Source organism: Strongylocentrotus purpuratus, unplaced genomic scaffold (genome assembly GCF_000002235.5).
Source record: "Strongylocentrotus purpuratus isolate Spur 01 unplaced genomic scaffold, Spur_5.0 spur5_scaffold_12, whole genome shotgun sequence".
In the NCBI taxonomy this organism is placed as follows: Eukaryota; Metazoa; Echinodermata; class Echinoidea; order Camarodonta; family Strongylocentrotidae; genus Strongylocentrotus; species Strongylocentrotus purpuratus.
The window spans coordinates 1,809,239-1,821,783 of NW_022145597.1; the positions used below are offsets into that span (position 1 = coordinate 1,809,239).

The 12,545-nt window shown below is 36.4% G+C and overlaps 2 long non-coding RNA genes across 3 annotated transcripts; both read right to left on the bottom strand.

Annotated features, from left to right (window-relative positions):
• Nucleotides 1–271: 271 nt before the first annotated feature.
• Nucleotides 272–4,763, bottom strand: LOC115922558. Of its 2 annotated transcripts, none has more exons than XR_004063475.1 (5): nt 4,454–4,763; nt 3,354–3,481; nt 2,562–2,869; nt 1,518–1,676; nt 272–1,067 (listed from the first exon to the last, which is right to left on the bottom strand). It is a non-coding gene; the product is annotated as an uncharacterized LOC115922558 (long non-coding RNA). The 2 variants fall into 2 exon arrangements; XR_004063476.1 differs by having other exon boundaries at nt 3,354–3,486.
• A 6,111-nt stretch (nt 4,764–10,874) lies between these two features.
• Nucleotides 10,875–11,936, bottom strand: LOC105437612. The gene is made up of 2 exons (XR_970660.2): nt 11,319–11,936; nt 10,875–10,946 (listed from the first exon to the last, which is right to left on the bottom strand). It is a non-coding gene; the product is annotated as an uncharacterized LOC105437612 (long non-coding RNA).
• Nucleotides 11,937–12,545: the final 609 nt, after the last annotated feature.

Genomic DNA, 12,545 nt, shown 5'->3' on the forward strand with positions numbered 1-12,545 from the left:
TTTGTAGCATGCTTATATGAAATATAGCCCACTAGAGGTTAAGAGAGGCTCTGAAGGCCAATTAAAAGTCTCACTGTAGCGCTATTAGCAGAAAGAAAATCAGAAATACAACAAAATTGGTGACGAAAATTCAAATTTGCACATAAAAATTCTTTAATTCTGACTTCGTTGAGTACAGTAAAATAATATTTGTTCGAATACTCTCCCCTAGCTGACAACCAAATAATTTATATTGACCCACTCCTCAACTCAGCAGTGTATACAATGCTACTTATAGTTAAATCGGGTGCATTTAATCTATAGAGAACACTTAATTACAAATACCGTCAGAGTGACAACAAATACTTATCAACTAAACATAACATAAAAAATATTCATAAATAATCAACAGTTCAACACCCAGGTTCTTGATGTAATGCTGCATAACTACGAAGTATTGTGGGAACACCAAGGAGGGGCCGTATTTTGAAATACATTTTGAGGTAATTCCAGTTGCAATCGAGTTAAATCTGTATTTTATAACTTATTACTGTATACATTGAAATTTTTTGTGGAATCCTTAATTAAATAATGTATAGCTCACTAAATAGATAGATAGTGGTGGTTATTTTACTCGACAGCTAAGAAAGCAATAAATGCTTGTTAGTAAGCTCCAGTGTTAGCTGTTTTAGGCTATACTTGTCCAAACCAATGCTATATTTGCACAACGTGAATTTCCCCAATATGGGCAACAGGAAAGCATAAAAATAATTAAGAAGTGTCGACCTTCTCTCTTAGATTGATGAGGCATGGAACGTCCTCATCCTTGCATTTAATAAATATGCGCTCAATCACACATCTCCCTTTTTTGTGTGGGAAGTGTTAAAGCCCCACTGTACTACTTGTAGCTACTTGCTCCCTCTATATAGAAAACTTCCCCAATCTGTGCCTGTTAATCCCCCATGATCCTCTTTTTCTTATGTTAATTGAGAACTGAATTGATGAGATAGCCTCCCGTCAGTGACCTCCTGTGGTCGACCCTCTGAATGAAGAAATGGCTTCTGATGAGGCAGGGAAGGCATGGATACCTGCAAAATTGAATGGACAAAATAAACAATATCATAAACAATATTCTTAATTTCAACTTGTTCATTTTTTTTCTTGGAGGGGGGGGGGGGGGGGGGGGGGGGGGGGGGGGGGGGGGGGGGGGGGGTAATACTATAGAAAGGATACAATGTATTGTACACATAATCAGGAATTATTCAATCCTGTGTCACTAATACAAAAACTATGAGGTTCCACTTGACAACAAACTAATCAAATTGCATCCAGATATCAAAAACATTAATTGTGATTTGTGAACTGAAATTTAAAAGCACATGAGCTCGTTTGAATTAATTGCTTAATGCGAGTTGTTACTATATTACCAAATGAACATTCCTAACATGTCACATGTTGGCCAAATACAAAAAAGGAAACAAGATTGATTCAGAAAAAGAATAAACAAATGTTTTCATATAAAGAAATAATCTACCTACCCTATAGTCTATCTCCAAGAATCAACTGTTATTCATATGCCCTAGCATCAAGCTGTCAATTCAGTGCACACTCAGAAAAGATCCTGGCATCGTGGCTGCTACCAGTCCAGGCCACCTTGCAACGATACTAGTTATTTTCCAAGCATAATCACAGACAACCTGTCAACATGAAATAACATGTTGGCATTCATTAGTTATGAAAACTCACTCATTTCACACTTCAGATAGGCCGTGAAATGTATAAATTTCACTTGTTATTTATGGAAATTAATGCAAATGCAGTTGAATATGTGATAATTGCTTTTCAATATCTATTTATACAACAAAAATTGGAAGAAAATGCTAATTACCCTATATTTATTGACTGATGAAGTATTTCTTCATTTTTAACTCATGTTTTCATTGTTTATCTTGTAACAATGTAAACAAAAATAATCTCACTTTTAACAAAACATTTCGAGCCTAAAACAACAAATGCTTTGTGTGTGTGGGGGGGGGGGGGGGGGGGGGGTACCCACTCTCGCATATTTTTTTATTGGAAATGAACCTGTTTGTTTTTCTATAGTTTAAAATATATAGTGGTAATTGCCATTGATCAATTTACATGCTTCTCTTTGTTGTTTTTTCTTTCATTGATCAATGGCAAAAACAGTGGCCCAAATGCCATGGCCATCAACAAAATATCAGAAATCTAGAGGTCATATCCGAATTGCCAATAGAAGGATGGAACAAGTTTTGATTTTTCAAATTTCCCTTTCGTTAAAAAAATATTTACGAGTGTTAGGATTTTTAAGTTTAACTATCCATTGGATATTCTTAACTGTGTACAAAGGCAGTGAAATGAGTACCTGTACGCGAATATTACTTTAATATCCATTTGGCCACTAGAAATCTTGCATTGGTCACCAATGAATTAGCATGGATGTACAACACACAAGACTGGAGAGTGTATATATCTAATGTGAACATTTTGCAAGGTACAAAAAAAAGGTCTAAAGGGAAAGCAGTGCTGGATCCAGTCATGATGTATTCATTTATTCTCACCTGAACATCGATGGAGTACCTGTTCTTCCTATTGAAGTAGTACCTGGCTCTTGCCCCACCAGGGCTCCTGATGTAAACATGTGTCCCATCAACAGCAACTCCTGGAAATCTGCAGTACTGGAAAAACTGCTTCTGAATAGTAGTCACTTTTTGCCTTGTTGTAACTTGTACTTGTAGGAAACTTCATGACTTGTCCCTTTCTTCTGACAACAGCTTCGGAAACATCCCTCACTACTCTCCATTCGGCAAACAGATGAATATGACACGGCATGCCGCCTCCTCATGGTGCATCCTTTAGATCGAATTACCTTTTTAAAAAAAATTAAAAAACAAGCATTCAAATAAATCATTTTTTTGCTGGTTTATGCTATTATATTTTTACATACCCAACTGTCACTGTCACTTAAAAAAAAAAAAAATCCTGATTTCTAGATGTGGTGTGAATCAATTTAACGTAAAAGACAAAATTGTCTATGCCTTTTCTAATCTCCTTCACGGCTTCACCTTTTGTGAAATTTAAGCAACAAATCACAAACTTGTTTCCAACACATAATCTGAATAATTTCCTCATAGGGCTTGCACGGTCGTAGGCAGACCAGCGGAGCGGGGCAAACGAACAGTGAATTTAGGCGGTCAACATGAATTGAAATATTTCTGGATTTTAATAACGACACTAGGGTGTTGGATTTTACAACAGAAGCCCTTTTTTTATAGCTATGTTAACAATATTCATCAAGTAGTTTGGCCATGTTTTCGCCAACTTTCCCAATAAAGAATTTGAATTCAAAGTACCTCAATCTAAAACAAAAGGCTCATCATCCAGCGGGTTTTCCCAATCTCAGAGGCCTCTGCCCAGTTGTGCTGCTATATGTTGCTCCAGCTCCTCCTCCAATATGCTGAATCAGCTGCATTTCTACCATCTTTACTAGAGTGAAGATAAAATGAAACAAATGTTTAAACAATGTTTTTAAAATAAAGAAATGTTACTTGTGCTTGTGACTTTGTTGGTGATCCTGGCTCTGGAGACTAAGCCAGTTAATTAAGACAATTAGAACCAGATCTAAATTTAATAAAAGCTTTGCTTGTCACGACTCATAATCAGAAATAACCGTCTGATATGGGTCATTTCTAGATAATAAAACTGACATTTGTTGACATTCTATAATCGGAGGTCTTGTATGGAGCCAGACGTAGTCTCAGTGAACTGGCAATATAGAGAGACTGAAGCTTTTGGTCTATGCTTGTCAGTGTGATTCATTTTGGGGAACATTGGCATTGCTGATGCCACTTCTATTTAGATCTAGATCTGGGCCCTGTTGCATAAAACTTACCATTGATGGTAACTTTGCCATCAATGGCAACTACCATGGTAACAGGGCTCAACAGCCAATCAAAATCAAGGTTTCCATGGCAGTTACCATTGATGGCAAAGTTACCATCAATGGTAACTAGAGTCTATTTAGGTACCAGTGTCCAAGTCAAGTGATGGACATCATTGCCAGGCCTAAGCTAGAGCCTGGTATTATTATCATTATCATGAATTTGTAATAACTAGTGTAGGTCTAGGCCTAGTCTAATTGGCATGTGTCATGGCATTGCTGACAACAAGACAAAATTAAACATGACAGTCATACTCAGATATCTACTGTAGGCCCGGCCCGGCTAGGCCCAACTCCAGCCCAGGGTCAGAGGGTGCGAGCTCCGCCGCCGCCTTGGGCGTTGGACTCGAGCTCCCTCAGACTCAGTCCCTGAACTCTGGAATTGAGAGGCCGTCGGATATGAAAACACCGAACATTTCATGGAAAATGGAAAGTTATAAAGCATATCAAATAGTAAAATGTCAGTAACGTGAAGAGTATGAATTCGACTACATGTACAGGTTTTATACTTACGATTTTAAGGAAAGGATCGAGAGATTGAGAGATTTCAATTGCACTAAAATCGGGCTGACCAGATACTATCGCAGATTGTTTTGGCGGTGAATTATTTGGATGAAATCAATCGAGCATAAATTATCTCCACCCAGTGCTGCATCCTGATTGGTTGATAGCTCTCAAACCAGGTTTGAGAAATTACAAACCTCCTATCTGAGCAGTCTGTAAATTTCGGGTCTGATGACGTACATAAACCTGGTCTGAGGACAAACCTTGCTTTGTGAAATGTAATTTCAGACCAAGGTCTGAACTCAAACCTGAAACGCGTCATATGACGTACGAAAACCTTGGTCTGAGCTCAAACCTCCTTTGTGAAATGCATTTCAGACCAAGGTCTGAACCAAGGTCTAAAACGCGTCATATGACGCACATAAACCTTGGTCTGAAACCAAACCTTGCTTTGTGAATTCGGGCCATACAGAGCACACCATCCAAACAAAACCAACCAGAGGGAAACTGCTCCTTTGTCAATGACCGAAAATGCTAACGCAGTCGTTATTGTTAAAACAGCTGAATGTTCTCATTAATATGCACATAATCAGAAGGCGGTGACTCTCATTGAATCAAAGAAAGAATCACGTCGAATGTCCATCCGTAATAGGTCAATGACCTATCTCAAGCGACCCCGGGAATTACTTTTAGTTCTCTATTTATATTCAAATTTATAGTGAGAAGAAATTTTGCCACGCGTCTTCTCACAATTATGGTCGGTCGGAATGTCACAATAAATACACAAAAGAACCCGTCCAATCACGACCAGATCTAAATGTTTGCATTCGTTAAAAAAACTTTGCGTGTCTTAATCAGTCTTCTACAATGAATATCAATGCAATAGGCCATTTTCTTAATGTAACCTAATTGAATGCATATGTCTTTGTGGAGTGCCTCAATACAAATTATTTCATTCACCTGATAAGAATAATAGTATTTCAATAGAGATAATTCGAACTGCAAACGTTAGTTGTTGCCAGGTAGGACAAACATTATGGCTTGACCTACCTAGCAACACTTAATATATGCAGTTTACATTCTGACTATTGAAATACTATTATTCTTATCAGGTGAATGAAATAATTTCTATTGGGGCACTTCACAAAGACCTATGCATTAAATGTAGTTATCATTACGAAACTGGCCTATTAGTATTTGAACACCACGTGAACTCTTACTTTTTTTCTTTTTTTTCCCTTCTCTTTCTCCCTTTCTTATTTCATCAGAATGGAACAGCACCCGGCAACATTTCTTCGTACTAAATCAGATGCCGTCCTCTTCAAAATAAGTGCTTTTGTTGCCCATCTAAGTATTATACACATGCTAGCCCAATTCAAATACTTAACATATATCAATCAATGCCGGGCACTCTTTTTAGACCTATACACCTTAAACATTTAATGAAAATATTCCAATGTATTGTTAAGGAAAACCTGCCATGCGTCCTCTGCATTTCAAGATCGGTCGGGATGTTACAATAAATGAACAAAAGCACCCGGCCAATCACGACCAACTCTGAATATTTGCACTCGTTTTAAAGTTATGAACTCGTTACATTGTGTCGTTTAATCATTTTCAATTCCAATAGAGTAACCATGCATGCATACACCTGATCGCACTACGCCCTAATTAAAATAAAACTCCATGAACATATAAAACAGCATCATCAAAAAGAAGTTGTTCCACTAATGTTATGGAAAAAAATTTGTCCTCTTCTTTTGCCAGGTGTCTACTATACCATTCGAAATCGGTCGCGATTTTTACAATCAACAAAGAACAAAAGAACCCGTCCAATCACGACCACTATAAACATGTGTACTTTTTATAAAGTCATAAACTTGTTAGCCATAATCATCGGTCACCAACATGAACTCTAGCTTTTTGGGGCCTTCTTCTTTCTTTATACTCTTTACGAAAATTAGTTTTGTTGTCAATCTAAGTAGTATATACATGATAACCAAATGAACATATTTACCTCGTCTCAAACGATTCCGGGCATTCCTTTTAGTTCTCTGTTTCTATTTAAATTAATTGTTCAAAGAAATTTTGCCACGCGTCTTCTCCCAATCAAGATCGTTCGGAATGTCATAAGAAAGGCACACCACAAAAAAAAAAACCGTCGAATCACGACCAGATCTACATATTTGCATTCGTTTTAAAGTCCAAAACAATACACACAACTTTGCACGGCTTAATCAGTCTTTTACAATGAATATCAACGCACTTAGTATTCGAAAACCACGTGAACTCTTACGCTTTTTTTCCCCTTCTCTTTCTCCCTTTTCTATTTTATCCCAATGGAACAGCACCCGGCAACATTTCTTCAAAGTACTCAACATTCCACTAAATCGGATGTCATCCTCTTCTTAAGAAAGGCTTGTGTCCATCTAAATACATGATAACCCAATTCAAATATTTAACACATATCAAGCGATTCCGGGCTTTCTTTTTAGACCTATTAACCTTAACATTTAATGAAAATATTCAAATTTATGGTTTGAAAAAAATTCTGCACACGCCTTTTCCAATTCAAGATCGGTCGGGATGTTACAATAAATGAACAAAAGAACTTTGTTTGCTTTACTTAAAGATAAACTTGATTTCTGGTTTAAAAAAGGAAAATGAATTCTCACAGAATCAAACAAAACTTACACTGAATGTTCAAGATTACAAATAAATGTCATGTGCCAAACAATTTTGGAAGGAAATGTATACATGCCGAGTAATGAGCATACAAAGATAAGGAAATCAAGCCCCGAAACCATTTGTGTTGTCCCATATACAGCTTTCTGTGTACAGTGCTTGTTACTTTACCGAGACTGTGCCAAATTTATCATGATTTTGTGACTCCAGAACCTTGCAGTGCACACCAATACTTACATGCTACATTATCAACTTGTTCTGATCCATTCTACAACTTTTCTTTCACAATGCAATCGCATTACCAGAATTCACCTTTATCTTTAATTTATTGTTGGGTGCTTATAATATCTTGTATTTCTGTAATGGGTTATCCAACTCAACAGGTTTTCGCAAACTTCATGGAAAGTCCCACATATAACCTTTGTTTCTAAAGTTATGACGTATACTGTTATGTAAAGGTATTACAAATCTACACCCCCTTAGTAATAATATGTAATATCACTCAGTATGCCCCAATACAGATAAGACCCAACCTGCGAAATACCAGACCCCCTTCCAAGACATTTGTTTAATAACTTATTCCAGCTAAATACACCACGAATTGTATACATCTTTAAAGTGCCCCTAAACCACCAAAACAAAAGACTTCCTGTCTTCCTCCCAATAACCAAAGCCCCCCTTGTTTGGTAAGACCCTTTCCCAGAACAGTGTTAGCTAGAATTGACTTGTCTTTGTCCCTTTGACACAATGTAACCTAGCCTGATATTCCTTGTGTCCTCCTGTATAATTATGAGAGGTTCTGGCTTTCTGAGGGGAGTTCAGTTTTGATCACCATTAGATCAAGACCCTCTTTCTAGCTGGCTCTCTCTTCATCTAGTGTTTTACATATGCAGTTCATAATGATGTGACCGATTTGAGTCTCCAAAGTTTGGAGGTAATAAATACTCTCATATAGCTCCGGAATTACAAGTCTCTCCTTGCTGCTTTATATTTATGTACCTCTCCTACTGCCAATAACTCAATAGACCGATCCCAACACGACAATACTTTGATTTGTATTCTGCGAACTGAATTGAATTGAATTAAACCCGTCTAATAACGACCTGCTCTAAATATTTATATTTTTTTAATTTAAAAAAAGTCATGAACACGTTGAATTGAATTGAATTTCTTTATTGTCATGCACAACTAGAAGGAAGGCAAACAATTCATCTTACGAGTCACATTTGTATAAAATATATCAATACTTTAACCTATCAGTAACAAATAATACATATAACATAAATAACATAAATTACATAACAATGTAATATAATTTAGTCTCTCTGTTGAGAACCAGATGTTTGCTAACCCGTAATATGTGTACTATCCTGGCTCTCAACAGACAATACTTACTTAAATATATTCTAGAAATTGTACATGACAACAAACAATGAAAAATACGGTTCTAGGAGAAGTACTCCCTAGGCAGTCACCCCCCCCCCCCCGGGAAATTAGCCCCAAGAAAACGATCTAGGAAAATTACCCCCGAGGACAATTACCCCAAGGACAATTACCCCCTGTAAAATTACCCCCGGAGAATTACCCCCAAGGACAATTAACTCCCGAGGACAACTACCCCGTGGACAATCAGGATTCGATAGCAAAAGCCGATCTGACACATTGAGAAGTATTGTGACGAGCCTCCAAATCCCATGCATGAACCCACATTCGTTCAATTAATAATATAGCACTTAAATAATAACAAATAATATGGTTATTTATATAGCGCCGGTATCCGTCAGGTTTTGACGCTCATGGCGCTTATTGGTCATTAATACACATTTCCCTTTAAGTATAATGTATGCAACACCAGTGTCATTGCTGTTTTCCACGAAGAATGTAAGTTTTAGGTAATAGACCAGTTCACGGTTAGCACATTACTGCAATGACCCCGAATATCTACAGATCTTCAACACATGAAGAGGTCCCACTTTGTACATTTTGAAATAATCACTCCTACAGCGACAGAGGTGCTTTATAAATAGCATTTGTTCCCTCTTTTCAAAGAATACTTCCACCTGTGTACAATGGAGTGCACTGAATGTGCATGAAAGTATTAATGATACATAACTTTCATGAGCACGTATCCAGTATTTCGTCTCCGTGTATTTCAAAATTTGTTCTGCAATGACCTTTATCTGCTCTTGCTCAGACGTACGTACTGCAACCGTGAACTGGCTTATTAGACAATTTTTGCAAACTCATTGCGGAATTAGAATCTGCGGTTCGTGTGCAAAATCGAGAAGTTACTATAGTAACAGTTGGATGACCGCTGAGGCCCTGAAATCTAGAACGGGTTTTGGCCAAATCTACGGGCGTTCGGAATGACGCCCCAAGTGAATCAAGTGCCTCGATACAAACTATTTCATTCACCTGATAATAATAATAGTATTTAAATAGACAGAATCCAATCTGCATACATTAGTTGTTGCCACACTTAATACATGCAGTTTGCATTCTGACTATTGCGAATCCTAGACAGGTGAATGAAATAATTTGTATTGAGGAACTTCACAAAGACGTATGTATTAAATTGATTACATTACGAAAATGGCCTATTCCCTTCTCGACCAAGCCACAAAACGGCTTTTTATCAAATTTCAGCAATTTAACATCAAGTTTTAAAACAATTCATGTTGTATCCATATTCATGTTGTTATTGTTCAGAAACAATAATCGGAAGAAAAAAAACTCACCGAAGAGTCATTCGTGTAAGGGGCGGATCTAGGGGGGTAAGGAGGTTTAATTCCCCCCTTGGGCTGGCTAAGGTGCTTTCTACCCCCCCCCCCCCGAAATATTAGTTGGCACTTTATCCTTATCAGGTGAATGAAGTATTTTGTATCGAGGCACTTCACAAAGACGTATGCATTAAATTTGGTTACATTACGAAAATTGCCTAAGGGCATTGCAAATGCAATACCTCCATAGAGATACGTACGCATTCACCGAAAAGCGAAACCACGTATTGTATCGCACACGGTCAGTGTGCGACGGCCGTAATCCTGAGTGCTCTGCTACCGCGAAGGTCTGTAAGTTGCTGAGCGAAAACTCGCCATTGTCCAGTGCTTCTCAGAATGCATGAAAATACATTTCTCTGGAGCGGATACCCTCTTTAAAAAAAAAAGTTATTTCCAATCCCAATTTTTTTTCACAGATTATTTTGTTGGTATCACCCTGGCACTTGTCAAGTGCTATACCATGCAGGGGCACATTTTTTTTTTAATTAAGCGAACGAGCAAGAATTCAAAACAAATAGAAGACATTTTCAAACTGGTAAAAAATTAGTTTGTAATCAACACACCAAAAACGATTTAAAGTACTGTATGCGGTAACCTCGCCGTCGAATGTACATATTGAATAAAAAGTGATATATTCGGTCTTGACCTTGATAGGATAATATGAGAATTTTCGAGTCTCTCGTTGACCTTATATATCACGTTTCTCAATATAATGAATTTGGTTACAATATAATTTTGAAATAAAAGATATTCGGGCGCATTGCTGTCAAAATATTGTCAGCAAACTTGAAAGAAAGACACTTTATCATCTTAGAATTAGATTTTCTCAAGATATTACATACTCCTAACCGTTTCTGATATTTCTATTACACAAAATCAATGTTCTCCGAAAAAAATCTTATGTAACTAATGTAACACGCCGATCACACGCGGAAACTGGTAGAAAATACTCATCACACCATTCGTTGTGTTGCGGTTCTTTTTATTTCAGGTGCAAAGTGAACAAAGCTAAAGTAAGCTAAAGCCAAAGCTAAAGCCTGGACAAATAAACAAAGTTAAAACAATTAAATAAAAATGTGGACATGTTTGAAAAACACACATAATAGTGATAAACATAATATTTGTTAATGACTCTAAGATACGAATTCCAACAATATGACGTCAAGCCGACTCATGATAATAAATGATAAACATGTTGTTTATATTACATTCATTAAAACTTAATCAATATTGCATGAAAATAACAAGTATCTAATCACAAATAAAGTTCTTCCATCGTTATGGATAACTTTCCCAACAAATAAATGAATACAACCATCAAGTGAACTTTGTCAAACAATCAAACATAATTCCCAATTAAAACTACATTGAATTAGTGGTTTATACATTGAATATGATAACCCACTCACCCTGGCAATCTGGCCTAGAGGACTGTTTCCTCTCATTGTACCCGCTTCTTACATCTTGATTGTCAATACCTAAAGGAATAATAATTAATACAAATCATTGTGAATTATTACTCTATAGATATACAAGAGAAAACTGAAGAAGATTCAGACTATATCCACTAACTGTTAACTCTTAAAAAACATTACTTTTAATTACAACTGTCTTGCAAAAGACAATTATCCAGAGTTAATCTCAACAACACATTATATAACTAAAACTTCTAAAGATTACAAGCAATATAACAAATAACATACTGATAGCTTCTACTCAGAATAGGTGTGAGTCATACTTCTTTGAAGTACAAAGTTTGTAAACATATAAACTTCTTACTTTCTTCCTGAGGAGATATTGATTAGAAATAGATAGCTATTTTTCACTATAAAACAGTTCAATTCTGACCTGTTACACTAACATTCTTTTGCGGCAACCCGGTTGAAGCAGCTGCTGTGGAGTTACAGAATCAATGTAATGAATGTAGAAAAACCGTGTTGTATTCAAGATTATTTTGCTATTATTTCACTGTTTACATGGCTCTGCTCCGCAGTATAACATCGGCTTGATTAAGCATTACTTTCCTTCTAGACAGCTACGTTCTCAAAACTCTGGCTTACTTGTTACTCCTAGGGTTAAAACAAAGTGGGGGAGCGAACCTTCGCTCATGCTGGGCCTTCATTATGGAATACTCTCCCTCAATGGATCAAGAATAGCAGTTCTGCTGAAGTGTTACAAAACAATCTTAAGAAATATCTGTTTAATTTAGCTTATAATTGATTACCATAATCTTTCATGTCTGTACCTTTCCTATCGCACTTTGTATAAATGTATCATGTATATATTTCATCTCTTGCACAAGCTGCGCCTTGAGCATTTGACTGTCAAATGGATTTGGCGCCTTATAAATCTTATGTATTATTATTATTATTATATATTTTCGTTTGACATTGCACCGTAGATATAACTAGAAGGCAATATCTATTTCAAAATGAATAACTGTACAAGAAAATATATTTTATTTCAGCATGACAACATATGTATTATTGTAATAATCATTAATGATTTTTTTCTCTTAAAACATCATCAAGATATCTTGCACCAACTCTCAAACTGTATATCTGATCTTATATCCTTTGATTTTATATTATTTCATATCCAAGTATGCAAACCGAACTCAATATTATTATTGTTTT